Below are 17,023 nucleotides of genomic sequence, written 5' to 3' on the forward strand. Positions count from 1 at the left end.
TGAGAGGTGACGCTGGCTGTGCGCACCAGGGACGGTGACACGGTGACATCGGTCCCCAGCTTTGGCTCTGGTGCTCCCCCAGAGCCCTGCAGCTGCCTCGGGACTGGGTCAAACGCCCCGTGTTCAGGTGGTACCTTTTGGGCCAACACTGATCAAGCCCTCACCACCAATAAAACAGGGATGGCAGCATTTGCCTCACACATTTATTGTGGAAATAAAGTCTGAAAACTAAGCGCTTCATAAATAGCAGCTGCTGTTATGCTTATTCCACATTCTTCAGATCAGAATGCATTAACTAAATTTTTCATTTTTCACTTAGTGTTTATATTTTTATGTCGACAAGACCTCACTGTTTGAGATGCACCTGTCTTATTTCCAACACTGAAAGGATAACAAACAATTGCAAGCATCAGGTTGAGGGTTGCCAGGTCAAATACAGGATACCCAGTTAAATTTGATTTTCGGATACAGAACAGAACATTGTTTAGTATAAGTATGTCCCAAAGATTGCATGGGATATACTGAGGAATTAGCCATTGTTTTTCTGGAATTCAGTTTTACCTGGATTTTTGTTTGCTAAATTTGGCAACTCCAGCCAGGGTAGACGAAGCAGCGGTTAGTTGGGGAGTGATTGACGTGTCTTAGGCAGGCACACCACTCAACACGTAGAATGTTCCCGAATCCAGAGCTCGGATACAGCCCTGGAGAGGTGAGCACGAGAATGAACCTGCAAAGCCAGACCAGGGCACTTTCTAGCCTGCTGGGTTCCAGGGCTCTCTGTGCTGTTTCCTCCAAGTCACTTGATTTTATTTGTAACTAAACAGTCTGCAACCAGGCAGGAGCTGTGGAGTCCCTAAATGACCGGCTTCCATGAGATCTGGATGACATACCCAAACCCCATGGGTTCGCCGAGGACAGCAGGTCAAGCGGCAGAGTCAGGGTTAACACTCAGGCTACTCTGATTCCAGAAGCCTTGCTCCAGATATCTGGGGAAAGACGTCTCAGAACCTGAGACTGAGTGACCGTGTGAGACGCAGAAAATGAGTCCGCCTCACGTGATGCTCTTTGAAAAATGGAGGACTTTGGTGATGGATCTATGTGGATGTGTAATTGTTTGTGACTTTTTATGTCTCTTATGTAACTCCAGGTAACACGTGGTGGCCAAGGAAATGCTTGTTGCAGTATCCAAAATGTCCAAGAAATGTTTACTAAGAGTTTTTGTTGGAACATATTTGTAACAATGAGATTTGCCCAATGAGCTGTTGTTCTTGTTGTGTTGGGTACAAACATCAGTGCCGCTCACACATTAGTACAAATAATAAATTGTTAGGTCTCTGAAAGAAAAATAATCTGGTTTCTTACATGGGCTTACCCAGGTAGCCACTGCACCTGGCAATGCAAGGGTGGTTGAAAATTTTATGGCCAACAAACAATAGAGCATTTGAACATAGGAGGCAATGATGTGGGAAACAGAAGAAAACGGGACCTGTTGAAGGAGAATCCGGATGTCATCATTAGGATCCTACAAATGATCCCCCAGACAGGTTGAGGGAAAAATCTAGAATAAAAAACTAAAATTGAGGGAAGGCTGACTTAGATCAAATAGTGATTTTAGCTCCAGGCTTTTAAATATTCTGTATCATATCTCAAATCTAATTGAAGTTTCCACTTGATAGTTTCTGGTGAAAAGAGTAACCAACCAGTAGTGTTCCACAGTGCAGCACACAAGCTCCTGTATCCAGAAGTCTGGTGTTTCACTCTCCTCTGTAGATCTGGATACCCTTGACTTAATGGAGTAGGTATTTTGTTTTTGAGACAGAAGGACTTCACATCTTCTACATGTCCTTTGGCTGCTGTTCTTGGTGCAGTGGTTTCCAACAGTCATGTCTGGGAAAAGTGATGAGGCTGGCAGTCCTGCCCATTCACTGAAGCCAACACTGGTTCCAATGGCTGCCCAAGTCAGGGTGGTTCTTCACGGTGTGACGGAGGAAAGGACAAAACCCCCATGATGTGCCTTGGACCCCCCAGTGATCAGTTTCACTATTCGAACACTTAGCCAGGAATTCTTTCATTTATTTCTTCCACAGATATTCACTAAGCACCTACTAGGTGCCATGCCTGTGTCAGGCACTAGGAAATGAGGAAGACGACAGGCCTTTAACCAGCCTCCTAAGAGCTGGATGTTTGTCAGAGAAGACAGACGGTTATTGGTAAACAAACACAAAGAAGGTACCTCGAGTTTAAACAAACGACAGTAAAGGGAAACCATGGGGCTCTGCATTGTTAGAATCTGGTGGCCAGAGACAGCTTGCTGATGGAACTCCAGGATTTAAAACATCTCTGAAAGGCTTTGGATCCATCTCAGCGTTACATATGCTCTCAGAATTCTTTCCTCCTAAGTGGCGTCTAACACTTTACTCAGTGAAAAGCAGGTAACTATGGATGTTTGGTGAGTTGAAAGGTCACCCACTGTTGGCTGGCTTCAGGCCTACAGCAAACCACCCTCGCTGATAAAACGGGTGCTGGCGGCAGTTACCGTAGGAACGGCTCACAGAGCTTTTCGTCTTCGAGGCAGGTTCAGCATCCCGATGAGGAGGTAACATTGTCTTTAATTCACAGGAAGGAGAGGGGGAGTTTCACACCGCTTCTGTGGTACAGCTGCCCAAGCGGCCCCTTTCCCGCTGCCCTCAATTTCCCTTTGTCTCTGATTCTGAGAAAAAGCCCCCAGCTCCCCTACCTTTATTCCTCTGAAGAATTTTTCACCATTTTTATTTTATCGCAGCTGTTCCAGGTTCAGAACCCTAACATTTTGGAAAACAAACTGTATTCAATGGCTGGAAAAGTCTGGGTCTTCCCAGATGAAAGGAATGGAGAACCTTCATTGTTCAAGTCAATAACTCCTTAGCTTGGTCTCGGGAAAGGATGTGCATTTCTCTCCAAACTCTGGAAAGCCCTTGAGGAACTTCTGAAAAGCAACAGGTGTGCATGAATCCCTTAAATTCTGGAGGACGGGCACGCCGGGTGAGGGATGCTTTCTGCAGTGCGTTAAAGGGGTTGAACATTTTCTTCTAACCCTACAGGCCAAATCAAAGAACTTTTCCCATTTCTCAGGCTCTTGTCACCTCCTCTCATCAGAAAAAAAAGCTACGTTTTCTTGGAATTCTGGTGATGGTCCACACTCCTAAGCAATTATGACCGTTTTCAGCTGCTGCTGCTTCTGCAAGGCAGGAAAATGGAGACTCTCACAAGCACCCCCCCCCGCCCTCTGCAACATACATATGTGCACTCACACATGCACAATGCACACACTCAACACACGTGCACACACACATGCACACACATGTGCACAATGCACACACAACACACATGCACAATGCACATACACTCAACACACATGCGCACACTCAACACATATACACATGCAACACTCAACACACATATGTGCACACACACACTCAACACACATGTGCACACTCACACATGCACACATTTAACACACACATGCACACACATATGCATGCAGACACACACACATGCATGCAGACACACACACAGAGCCTGATGTAATGAAAACCCCAAGGCTTCTCCCAAGCAAGGAGGGATCTCAGGTCATGGGATTACTTTAAAATATGAACGACTATAATTTGTAGTATCTTGTACACAGCGAACAAACATTTTTTATTTTAAAATCTTCAAATATCTTCCTTCCAACAAACTCAAAACAATGTCATTTTTCTCTCTTCACTGTGGGGTCAGCAGAACCAACATCACAACGATTTCACAGTTGGGGAAACTTGCCCAGAAGCTGGTGGCTTCCCCTGGTGCTCTGCTGGTGGCAGTGTCAGGGTCTGGGTTTCTAACCCAGTGGTCGGTTCCAGCAGGATCTGCGGCTTCCCTCAGTGTTCAGTTATACTTTATCTGGGGAGACGTTCAAGTTCCCCAATTGCACATGATTTTAGAAATCTAGACCAAAGAGCTCACCAGGCCATGTTTTGACCTCTTGAATTCCAAGCCTCTTGTTTTTTATTCTGTCACAGAATCCAGGTGTTTCAGGGCTGGAGTTCAACCTAGGATTCAGATACTGTAACTCTCTGAGTCCCATCACTGACATCTTCCAAAAACTATGATAGGAAATCTTTGTTGGGGGGAGGACTTAGAGTGACCTGCGGATTTCTGTGCTGGACAACTTTTGTGCTTTTCCATGCTGTGAAGTCTTGCCTCAGCATACAAGCCATCCTGTGGAACTACTGTGTCATGCTCATGACGAGCTGGTTTTCTCTTTTTTCCCCCTAAATTAGTGATTCATAATTTATTTTGGTCTTGCGAATACACATTCTCAGATTGTGGTGACATCCGCAAACCATTTGACTGAATTCAGTACAAATAAAGGAAAAGAAACCCCGAAGAACGAAAAGCACAGCTGAATTCCATCAAGCACTGATTTGTATGGACACGATCACAGAGAGCTACTTTGTGTTTCCCCCTTTCTGACAATCATTTCAATATCATAAAGACCAATGATTTAATTATTCAAGTGGACCCTTGTGTCCCATCACTTTGCCGCACAAAATGCGTTTGTCATGAAAGGGCGCTTAATTTTTAGCATGATTAAAATACTAAACACTTGAATTAAACATTTTCAGGAGGGTTTATCTCCTACAAAAAACATTCTGTTTCCTTGACACTGGAGCGCGTGTTTCATTAACGATCATAAATAGTTTACAATTTAAGAGGAAAAGGTAGTAACTTACTCTGGCTTTGAAAGGGTTTTGCGCGGCAGCTTGTTATTGGCTGTGGGTGGCTGAGGTCAAAGGTCAGAGCTTGGCAGACGCTGGTGGTGAAGCTTTTGGCCTCTGCCTCCTGGTTTGTGGATGTGACAAGGCAGGAAGGAAGAAGGGGACAGGTGGTGACCTGCAAGTGACCAGACCTCTCTGCCCAAGGATGGCTGTCCCTCACCTTTCACCGACGCTTCCAGGAGTGTGCATTTTGATTCTAGGGCAAGGGTTTCATTTACTCACGAGGCACAGAAGGAGGACACCAAACTCTGGACCCCTATCTTGAAGCTGTGATGCTGGGCAGCCCTGAGGGCACGCTTCACCTTTTCCGGAGAGAAAGTTGTCTTTTGTGACACATTGCTGTGCAATTTGTGAAAGAAAAAAATAAGGAAGGCTGGTAACTTCTTGGTGCCGTCAGGCGGCGGCTGGAAGGTTCCCCGGCAGAGGGTGAGGCTTTGAAGACGATCTCCCGAGAGGCGTCGGGCCGCACCAGGGAAGCTGCCCCTCCAGTCCGTGCCGGTCTCTCTGCTTGCGTTTCTCTTTCATCCTCGGGGTATCTTCTCCCTGCAGTGTGGACGGAGGCCGCTGCCCACAATGAGCCCCTTGTCTCCCCCGAGGGTTCCCTGCCAGCTCCAGGTGACGGGAGGGGCTTTACCCTCAGTTCAAGGGCAGCAAACTCAACACCTGCCGAGAGAAACCGCTGACCTCGAAATCAGTCATCTGACGCTCCTCCTTAGTGATAAAAGGACGGAGAGGAACCGCCTCTCCCCTCCCTAAATGACCGTGGAAAACTGCAGAGAAGGCGCTGACTTTTCTTTCTCTCTCCCAGGTTTACAGCTCAAGGCTCAGCCCTTGGTAAAGATCCACCAGGCGAAATTTCGTTTTCCTGGACTGAATGGTGAACCTCCTGAAAGTCTAAACAAGTATGACTATTTTTCAGAATGTTCTGAAGTTTTAAGAAAGTTCAGCTTGATAATTTACAAAGAGGGACAACTCAGGCAGCGTAATCTTTCTGTGATCACACACCCACAGCTCCATGAGCCCTGACCCCACCCCGATATTAGCTCTGGGGGCACTGGCTTCCTTCCCACATCTGGGTCAGCGTCTCCCCCTGACTCTCAGCCTCCTTCTTCCACTTTCCTTTCGTGCTCCAGGGACCTCTCGAGCTGTCACGTGTGGTCGCTCCTGAACCCGTGCCCATGGTGCTAAGTCATAAGGACACAGCTGGCAGATCCAAGGACCCCGTGACATCCGTACTTGCAGCTGACAATTTTCAAGAACTTGAGTTTTAAGGCTAATAACAAATAGGGTAAGAATCTTTAAAATAATACAATAGTGTCAATAATTTGTGTATTTCCTGCTAACTGTGTCTGATGATTTTGGGGTCCGTGTTGAACCGGGGTTGAGCCTAGGAGCAAGTCCAGAAGGTCACCCCAAAGAAGGGACCTCCAGGCTGAGATGTGAAGGGACGCTGAGGGTTCACTGGGCGAGGCTCAGGAAGAACAGGGCAGGGCCTGCGGGTGGAGGGAGCACCGCCCATCCCAGGACCCAGAGGACACACGGGAGGGATGCTGGGAGGCTGGGGGTAGTGGCCTCGAGGAGGAGCCTGGTCCCTCAGGGCCCTGGAGGCCACAGGAAGGAGTCTGAACTTTGTCCTCAGAGCAGAAAGGAATCTGTGCCTGGTCTCAGCTCCCAGCTTGGAGCCCCCGGTTACTAGATAAAGGAGTACTGGACAAGTGTTCTTCCTGGGTGAACACAAGGAGGGGGAGTTGTATCCCTTTGAAGTTTACCTAACAGGGTGAGGGCCGGCGGATAGTTTGGTGTCCTGAGGTCTCAGACACACCACACGCTCAGCGTTCAAATCATTGCTTCAGTTGGGCATGTAAGTGAACGGACTGATGCACAGGCTTGTCTGGGGCCGAGCCCCTCTGCTTCTGGTTCCCGGTCTCGGCCGCAAGCAGCTCAGGATCTGGGCTGGAGTGTCCCACGAGGTCCTTCCCGCTCTGGATTGAGATGTTTGAGTGATAAATGGTAAAGGCTTCATGCAGGAATGCTGGGAAAGTTTGGGTAGATGTTGATTTTTTTCAAGAAATCTTAGAGCCTGAGTAGAAGGGATTTTGTCGAGGGCTGCTGGGTTTTAAAAGCAAGGAGATGAAGAGTGTCCTGGGTGTGGACACAAATTAAAGATACATGAACAGTACATATAAACCACGTAAGGGGCTTTAACATAGGCAAAGAACGCATTTTAAAAACACTTTTTGGAACAAGAATTTCGGAGCCATAGAACTTTCACGCAGTTCTGCACCCAAAAGACATGTCTTTTTTTTTTTTTTAAACCAGCATTATGTGACAATCTTTATTTCGACAAATAAGTGCATTATAAAAAAATTTGACTTGAAATGTAAAAAAAACAGCTAAAAATAAATATGTTTATACGTTATTGTAGAAATAATACAAACGAGTGTTAAAATTCTCAGTGAGGAAAAACCAAAACATGTCCAATTGTGTAAAGGCTCTTCCCTTGCCAGAAACGGGAATAAAGCGGAGGACCCAGTTTGGTTTCACTGCTGAAAAATGTACAAAATAACTTAGAAAAGCCAGTCGAGGTCAAACGTGGTTTGACCCAATGTTGAGTCTCCATTGTCGGAAACAAAAGATTTGTTTTTTTCGGCTTCAGAGAAATCGGATCAGAATCCGAGCCACACAGCCGGGGGGTCCAGGACCTGCAGGTGTCAAGCTGAGCGGTTCTTATGGGAAGGGGAGGCGGGGGCAGAGACGGATTGGGGACCACAGAGGGGAGGAGCCACGAAGACCCACGCCTCCCAGACAGGAAGAAAAGCCACGGGCCAAAGGACAGGGCAACGATAAAATAGTAACCTTCTCCTACGGGTAGTTTCCAGATCCAGGTCCTCCTGTGAAGAGTCAGACGGAGAGTTGAATGTGCTGAAACATGTTTGGACTGCAGATCGGTACCAGGAATCGTCTGGAATTGTCAGCCTCGATTATCTGGGTCGTCTCCTCAATTTTCTACCCCCTTTTTCAGGACAGGTCTATCGGAAGAGCTCAGTCAGGGTTCATACGGCCTCACCATCATCAGGAACAATATTGAAATGCCTCTATTAAGCCAATAAGAAACGGTCTGACACCATCCTTCTCTGCTGAGGTTTGGAAACCAAACGTGATAAGTGGTAGAAGATACACACATGGTTGTAGAATAAACACCAGATTATTACAGGCACGTGGGTTAAATATTTAAAGTATGCCCAGGCCAAGGGTAAGGTCAGAATACCTCTAGAGTGGGTTCAATTGCAGGATCTTTGTGTTTAGCCAGGGTGGGGTTAAAATAATTGTCATCTTCTGAACAGCCTGGGAGGAAGCCAGAGGAAACGTGCTTTCAGGAGCTTTTGTGGTAGAATGAGGGCCGGTGCCCTGAGGGGAACTTGGGTTTCTAGGATGTGAGCTTCTCCTCTTGCGAGGGAACCTCGCCAGGTCCACTTGAGAGAAACACGGAGGCTATGCAGGTGGGTGGGTGTCTCTTCGGTGGTTCCTATGTTTGGGGTCACAGCTCTCTTAGAGGAAACTAATAGAAACGGTGACTGTTTCTTCAGAAGACACATGTGCAGAACACGGACACGCACGTTTGCGCTTATAATTCAGGGACTCGGCAGTGCGTGGTGAGATCTGTGAAGGCAGGTGCTCTGCCTGCATTCAGCGTCGTATCTGGCACGTAGGAGATGCTCAACTATGTCCACTAAACAGATAAAGGAGTGAATTCAGCAAACAAATGTCTACTGAAGGCCTCCGTGTGTCAGGAGCAGGTCAGGTGAGATGGTCCACAGCTGAGACCGTGATACACGAGGTGGCGACGAGTACCAAGGAGGAATGAAGCAGGAGAGGGGCCTGGGCGGCCCGGGGTCGTGGGCGGGACGGCCATTGTAAGTGGTGGCTGGAGAGAACCGCACTGCGAAGGTGACCCTCGAGGACGGGCCTGGGGGAAGTGAGGACACGGCCCTCGGCGCCTCGTGAGCGGCTGGATGGAGGCGGGGGACAGGAGCTGGGGTTTGCTGGGCGACCACGTGATGGGCTCTGCCACGGCCACCAAAGACACCGGTCGGCGCCCCAGGGAGCCTCCACCCAGAGCTCCAGACAGGGGTGCCTGGGAGTGGGGGTGCGTGGACGCATCGCCGAACCTCTAGGCATAGTGAGTCCTGCAAACAAGCTCAACTTTGGAAATAAATAGCAGTGGACGTGGCCTGTTGCCTTGGAGGTGTTTTTGATTCCTTGGGACAGCCTCAGACGGACAAGCGAAGAGGATGCAGCATCAGATTCAGGAATCGTGTGCTCTGTTCACTCACCCAGATCTGTCCCACGTCAGCTGCCCTGCCTGTTTTGCTCTTTGATTTTCTCTCAGCTGCACTAGAAAATGGACAACATTTGGGAAGTCTGTGTAATATTAGCGATTGTAAAGAGAGACGCATGGATCAGAATGAACCCTGGGTAATCAACTCGGGAAATTTTTAGCAGTAAAGGTAGGATTAGTTTCACCTAACTCTAATATGTTTGCATTTCCTTTTTACTTATGGAACGGAAGCATTTGAAAAGCTTGGATGGGCACTTTGGAATGCCAGTAGAACTAGAAGAAAGGACTTCAATATCAGGATGCTTTGTCGTATTACTGGCAAATCTTGGGCGTGTCAGAAATAATGTATACAGGTGTTTTCCTAAGAGCTTTACACCTATGACCCGCAGCTTTCAACATCATTGGCTGAGACATGACACCAAAGATTGAATCCAAACAAATTGCATTTGACACGAGTTTTACGGAGAAGGCATAAAGACAAATGCTCAAGCCCTATGTACTTTAATACTTAAACATTGTATTGTCTAAAAAAAAATGAACGTTTGGCTGTCTTTGCTAAGTGTAGATTTCTAGTGAAGCGTTTATTTAAGAAACAGTTATCAAGCGCCTACAATGTAGAAGTTTCTGTTTAGATACTGATGTATGAGGAAGTTGATTAGATGACTTTTAAAAAGTTTCTTTGAGAGTCCTTTTCCCCATGTATAACTCTATCTCATTTTTAAAAGCAAAGCTGCAATCGTGATACTCTCATTCACTGACAGGGGTTTCCAAACTTTCTTGGTTCACGGCACCCTTAGAGTTTCACTCATTTTTTCACGGCACACTCCTGGGCCCAAAGAAATGACTAAAGGTTTTGTTTGCTAAGTAGTTAGGTCCAAATAACCTAAGTATTTATGTCCTAAAAGTAGCCATTTGCAAAAATACTGCCCATAAATCAAAAGAAAGAAAAATATTTTTATTTCATTCTTAAACAGCCTCAGTTAGCTGCTAATGGCACCGCGCAGCCTCTCAGACTTGGAATCACACTGGCCTCTGCCACTCTTATTTCCTATCTGTGTGGATTTTCATATTGTGCTTGCTTTTTTATCACCACAGTTGAAACCCAGCTTCGCAAAGATACAACACGTTGAAAGAAATGTGGTGTGATTTCACGCTGAAACTGAACTCCCCCTCGGACTTGCGGTTTGTGCAGCATCCAAACAGGTCTGTACTATCCTGTGTTTCTTCCTCAAAAAATTAAATCTCCCACAATGTCCCTGATGATACTGGCATCTTGGGGAACAACGTCTGGGAACCATGTGCATACATTTATTCTACTTAGGTTAACTGAACATTTCTTTAATGTATGATTCAGTGTAACAACTTCTGAAGCAATAATAATACCGAAGGGTACGTTCCACTGAGCACAGCGTCTCCGGAGCATTGTTGGGAAACCCAAGTGCCTCCTGGCAGGGCTGTTCCACAGAACTTTCTGTGAGGATGCATTGTTCTCTACGTGTGCCCTCCGGGACCACGGGCCTGGTCATTAGAGCCACCCAGAACTTGAAATGTGCACATTGGGACTGAAAAACAGAATTTTTGTTTTATTGACTTTAATTAAATAATTAATTAATTGATTTTTGTTTCTTTTTAAAAATCTCTTTATGTTATTGGTCTTGTTTGTTTATTTTTATTAGAGTGTAGGTGATTTACAGTGTTGTGTTAGTTTCTGCTGTACAGCAAAGTGAATCAGTTATACATATACATATAGCCACTCTTTTTTTTAGGTTCCTTTCCCCTGTAGGCCATAACAGAGTATTGAGTAGAGTTCCCTGTGCTATACAGTAGGCCCTTATTAGTTATCTATTTTATATATAGTAGTGTGTATCCCAATCTTCCAACTTATCCCTCCACCCCTCCCCCCTTTGGTAGCCATAAGTTTGTTTTCTACATCTGTGACTCTTAGCCATAAACAAGAAGGAAATAATGCCATTTGCAGCAACATGGATGGACCTAGAGATTATCATACTAAGTGAAGTAAGTCAGACAGAGAAAGACAGATATCATATATCGCTTATATGTGGAATCTAAGAAATGATAGAAATGAACTTATTTACAAAACAGAAATAGTCACAGATGTAGAAGACTTTAATTTAAATTTAAATAATCACACATAGCTGGTGGCTAAGATATTGGACACTGCAATGAAACTTTCTCAGGCTTTAGTTTCTTGGTATGATGTAAGGTGAAATATGTCCTACCTTAAAGATATTTTATTTATATTAAATTCATAAAGTTATTGCTGAATGAACCAAGGTTGCATTTATTTATTATATGCATTCAGAATGCACGTGTGAAAGCTGGCATTGGGCTCACTGAGAATCACTGAAAAAGGCAATCATTTTAATTCTTGTAGGATTTAGGAAGATGTAACCAGAGTCATCTACCACGTACAAAGGGGGATCGCACCCCTTGCTTCTTCTTGGCTGTTTCCATAACCTGGCTTTAAACCTGAAAACCTTACTAGGTTTACCCTAGAGTTTAGATAGACATACCTTGGCATGTTCACAGAATTACTGATAATTGCTTTTTTTTTAAAACTTTTTTTAAAAATAAACTTATTTATTTTTGGCTGCGCTGGGTCTTTGTTGCTGCACGTGGGCTTTCTCTAGTTGCTGTGAGCGGGGGCTACTCTTCGTTGTGGTGCATGAGCTTCTCATTGCGGTGGCTTCTCGTTGCGGAGCATGGGCTCTAGGTGAGCAGGCTTCAGTAGTTGTGGCAAGTGGGCTCAGTAGTTGTGGCTCGCGGGCTCTAGAGTGCAGGCTCAGTAGTTGTGGTGCACGGGCTTAGTTACTCCATGGCATGTGGGATCTTCCCGGACCAGGGCTTGAACCTGTGTCCCCTGCATTGGCAGGCGGATTCTTAACCACTGCACCACCAGGGAAGTCCTGATAATTGCTTTTATTTAGGAATGTTCATGTTTAAATGTTTAATTCTTAATTTTTGTTCTGCCTTGTACTTGTAGAATTACGTTTGGAATATGTCACTTTTTTCTCCTTTGTGGGCTCTTTGGACTCTTTAATCTTATATTTTGACTTGTGTGTGGTTTGCTTCTTTTCTTTTGACCTTCTCTCTCCCTTGTGCCTTCCTACCCGGCCCCTGCCTGCCAGGTCCCCACCCCTGAACAGTCATAGTTGTCTACTGCTAAGTAAAACAAAACAAAACAAAACACAAAACTTAATTGCTTAAAGCAATACTGTTTCACGATTTCTCATGATTCTGGGGTTCTCTGGGGCTCTGCTGGTCCCTCTATTCTGCGCCACCCCCCATCCTGCTGAGGGCTCAGTCGGCCTCTCATCTTCTGAGGCTTCTCTCCAACACTGGGAGCCAGTGTTTCAAAATCCAGCCGAGTTTCTTACCTGATGGCTAAATTGTAACGTTGCAAAGCAGAAGTTGCCAGATCTTCCTAAAGCACAGGCCCAGAACAGGTGCAGTGTCACCTCCACCCTTCCCTTTGGTGGTGAGAAGTCAAAAGGCCAGCCCAGAGTCAGGGGGCTGGGCAGTGGATCCCACCTCTTGCTGGGAAGCTACAGAGATTGTAACCAGCTTTGGTCCGTCACAACAGCTAAGCCACTTTTCTTTTCTGTTCATTAATATTTGGAGGTTTGGTCAGATCCATTTGTCGGACAGAGGGAGGGACTGAATGTTAATTTAGAAGTGAAGGCATATTTATAAGCCTACAAACCTACCAAGAAAGAAAAGGAAAAGGGAGAAAATTCTCAGATAAGGATGACTGTTACATTAAATAATCTGAACTTAAAATTTCTGGTTGTATGTAATTTACATCCCAGTTTGTTCCCTTCTTTCCAAAGTCACTTTGTGTATCCACGGCTCATTTCCTACTATCAGACAGACTCGTAACATATAAACGAGGAGCACTTCTCTACTTCAAGTACCAGAAAACCGAATTAGAGTGACTTAAAAGAATAGGGGCTTTTCTCATGAAACAAGCAGCCCAGAGGTCAGTGGCTGCTGGCATTTGGTCAGCAGCTTAGTGACAGCAGGGCCAACGATGAGTTAATTTCTCTGGCCTTTCTGCTCCTGGTTGCCAGATGGCTGGTGCACATCCGGCCCCCGTGTGCACATCCCGGCGGAAGGAAGGGATGGAGTTAGGGAGAGGGCTAGGACCCACCCGGAAAGCACAAGCTCCCTCGGGATGCAGGGGAGACCAGGCTTCTGTCTCACCCAGCAGACCGTCATCGCAGGGCCCCTCCCAGCTGGAACGAGGTTTCAGAGGAGGAAGGGTTATGAATGGAGGTGGGGCGTACAGGCCACCGCCCGGAGACGGCCCCAGCGACGCCACCTCCCGGTGCCCGGGGCGACGTGGCCCCTTTCTGCCCAGTGTGCAGTGGACCTGGTGAGCGGCTACTAGTGGATGGGCCATGGACACAGGAACTCAAGCCATCTCTGATTAGGTTCAGGGGAGCCTGAGCCCCAGCCTCAGGGGCTCCCCTTTAGAATGGCGTGAGGTGGACCAGTGGTTGCCACTTTGAAGGCAAGCCTGTGAAGGGGCTCCCTCTTGGACGTGGGTCCGCTGGGGTCTGCCAGCCACCGCGCGAGGGGCCTGGGGTGCCCCCTCCAGCCCCGCTGGAGCCTTTTGGTGACTGCCGTGCTGGGCACCAGCTTGGCTGCAGCCTCAGGAGGGAACGTGGGCCAGACACACCCACGGAGCCCCGTCTGACTCCCCATGTGCAGAAACTGCCACATAGTAAAAGTTTGCTGTCTTAAGTGGCCGAGTTTTAGGCTAACATGTGACATACACAGCAATAGATAGTTAAGACATTTGTTCTATCAATCAGCCATGTCAGTTACACCTGTACGTGATAATATTAAAAAAAATAAAACCCAAAAAACTTCTGGATGAGAAGCTTCTCAAAAGTTTCCTGAAAGCTTAGGTAAATTACGTGCACTGATTCTCCTTGCCCTCAAAGTTACTTCTCTCTTCAAAGAATACTAGTGTAATAAAGCATCGGATAAATTTTATGGAAATTATGTTGTTCTAGGAATGCTTGTTTAACTGTCTCATGGGTATGTTCTGACCCAGCTGTCCACGCCCGGATCCTGGTTTCTTTATTTGCAAGACTCTGAGTCTTCAGGCGGCTTTCTTGTGGACCACTGGCCGTCAGTTCTAACCGGTATTTTTGATGTTTGTACGTATTTGATAAGTAACTGGGTCCTAAAAGATGTGGACAGTCCCACAGGGTGGCAATCATTCCATCACGTTAGTTTCCAATTGTCCATCTGTCTGCCCTCACATTATTGTCCACGGCGCTTGCCGTGTACGTGAGCCTTTGGGGGCTAACGATGAAAAGAGAATGTGAACGTGAAACAGCAAATATCTGCTAGATAACAGTGGCTGGGTGCATGGAGACCGTCTCTGGTGCCGTGACCATCCTCCCTCCTGCCAAACATTTTTGTCCCTTGGAGCACCACGCAGGGCTCGCTTTATGTCCTGGAAACATTCCCTACTAAGCAGATTTGGTCTCATCGTTCTTATTTCTCACGTGGCAAATGTTTTTCTCCTACTAACGTGTGTTTCTGTGTGTACATGCATAAAATGAAGGGTTGTCCAGAAATGGAGATGGGCTTGTGCACATGGGCTACCTCTGTTAGCGCTAATGTGTCTTCCTCCGTCTGGCCTCACCCTGGGTTACTGGGACTCTACACGGAGACAACATCTCAGATTTATTATAATGTGAGGGAGGTAAGAGTCCCTCAATACATGCTCCTAGAAGATGATGACTTTCCAGTCTCTGTTCTGTGGCGATCAACATAGAAGCAGCCGGAGTAATTTGACCACGTTTATAATTAACTACTCAGAAAAAGGAAAGAATTAGAATATATACATTATGATAGAATTTCATGCAGCCAGGTAGATGCCGATGTAACGTTTCCCTTTTCTCAACGTAAAATGGCCCCAAAGATTAATTTCACTAGGTCATAAAACTCTGCTTTCTTTTTAAGCGAATGTGGTTTCTTTTCCAATAGATAAGAAAGGACATTCAGCGGCTTCAGGTTATGTGAGGTGAGGAAATCAGGGGCGGCTAAGAGGATAGATGGTGCCCAGTGAACACAGCCGGAGAGCCCGGGTTCTGCTGGCAGCACCTTTATCTAGCGGGTGAGAGCAGGAAACAGGGTGGACTGAAGTCACTTTTCCAGGACTGAACAAGTACATTCTCGTTAGTGGCCTCAGATCATTGGAGGTTCTGTTTAGTTTCTGCCTCTTCCCACTTGATACTTATTTCTAGTTCCCAAGGAAGATCTTCTCCCGCCTCCAAGGTGGTGGTCAGTACACAAAGAATTCCCTGTCTGGCAGATGTGACTATTTTTCACATGATCATTATCATAGTAACTGTTATTTACCACATTAAAGATACTCCTGTTCAGATGCTTTGAATATTACGAACCCTCATCATTTTTAAACCCGTGACTTATCCCAAATGAAATGTTAGGTCAACTGGAGTCTTTAGTGACTATCGGAGAAATAAAACAGAGCAAAAAGAAAAAAATACTCCACAAACCCATAACCACAGAAGAAAACTCCAGTGTCCTGTGCTGGGGTTTCAATGTAGTGTAAAGTAAATTCACACATAGTTGCTAAAATCCAGTTTCACCTCCAGGACTGTTAACACCCTACCTGTCTATGAGGTTGGAGGAGAAGGAGTTTGGCTCCTAGTGATATTTAGTTACTCTAATGCTCAATCCTTGGGCCATTATTTAAATATTTTGTAAATATACACACATCATCATCATCATCATCATTTCTGTGGTACTTGTTTGTGGCATGAGAATAATAATTTGAAACTTTATACAGTATCATCTGATAATTAATCCAGGATCTGAAAACATTTCTAGCTAGTGTTTTCCATGAAATCTTTTTTAAAAAAGAGAAATTCGGTTGCTTTAAAAAAAATCTGCAGCCCCTGCAGCTGCATCAATTGCTTTTTGCGACATGAACGTTCAATTCATTTAGATCTGCTAGAAAAAGAGACCTTAACGTGGGCAATGCTAATATCTCATCAATGTTGTAAAAACCTGCTAAAATTCATATTGTTTCAAGGAGGGTATTGTATTCATTTGATGTCATGTGCAGGTGGGAAAGCTAATTTTATAGGGCTTTTTTTTTTTTTTTTAACTTTCTTCTCAGACCTCCCTTGGAATTTGGAAATATTCTCTTCTATGAGCTCCAAATTTTCTTTATTACAATAGTATATTTTCTCATGTAATTTGGTTTATTGGGTGGCACTAACTTTACCACTTTGAATGGAAGAATAAGACCCATCATCCTGTCACGTGACTTGTCATTCTATGTCACCTGCTTCTAAGCATCCTTTGTCCCTAGGATGCTAGGGTTCTGGGGGCCACACGCTCTGGGGGCTGAGCTCCCTGAAATAGAAGCCGTGTTTGTCATTTTTGTCACTAACATGACTTAGTATCGTGACATCAGTCAAGGTGCGGCCTTGCCAGATGGTAAACATGTAAAAAGAATACAGCTTCCTTCTGGCAGTAAAAGAGATTAGTTGAAGGAAGTTAGCTGTGACAAGATGGGGCTGGAGAATGAAATCAAAGGGCTTGTTTATAAGGGTCTAGAGATAATCTGCTATCTTCATTATAAAGAGGGCTCAGCCTGTGGGACTTCAGTCCTGGTAAAATCATTTGGGGAAAATAATGTGGCTCCTGGTTCCGTGCCTTTTCTGTGGAAGATGTCCACGTGTGCTTCATAGAAAAACTCTCCCTGATAGGTGAGCGGATTTCTGATTCCTGGAAATTTTTAATTAAAAAAATTGAATAAGTAAATCTGCCTTCGGAAATTCATATTTTTATCTTGAACGTAGGGACAGTTTGCTAT

At 45.6% G+C, this 17,023-nt stretch overlaps 1 long non-coding RNA gene across 2 annotated transcripts in view; it reads left to right on the top strand.

The window, feature by feature from the left end:
* Positions 1 to 17,023, top strand: part of LOC118884446 — a 210,604-nt gene that overhangs the window by 19,511 nt on the left and 174,070 nt on the right. For both annotated transcript variants that reach the window (XR_005017287.1, XR_005017288.1), the window contains exons 4-6: positions 5,605 to 5,698; positions 5,930 to 6,084; positions 10,231 to 10,338. This is a non-coding gene — a long non-coding RNA (uncharacterized LOC118884446). The remainder of the gene's footprint in view (positions 1 to 5,604; positions 5,699 to 5,929; positions 6,085 to 10,230; positions 10,339 to 17,023) is intronic.

Source organism: Balaenoptera musculus, chromosome 18 (genome assembly GCF_009873245.2).
Source record: "Balaenoptera musculus isolate JJ_BM4_2016_0621 chromosome 18, mBalMus1.pri.v3, whole genome shotgun sequence".
Lineage (NCBI taxonomy): Eukaryota > Metazoa > Chordata > Mammalia > Artiodactyla > Balaenopteridae > Balaenoptera > Balaenoptera musculus.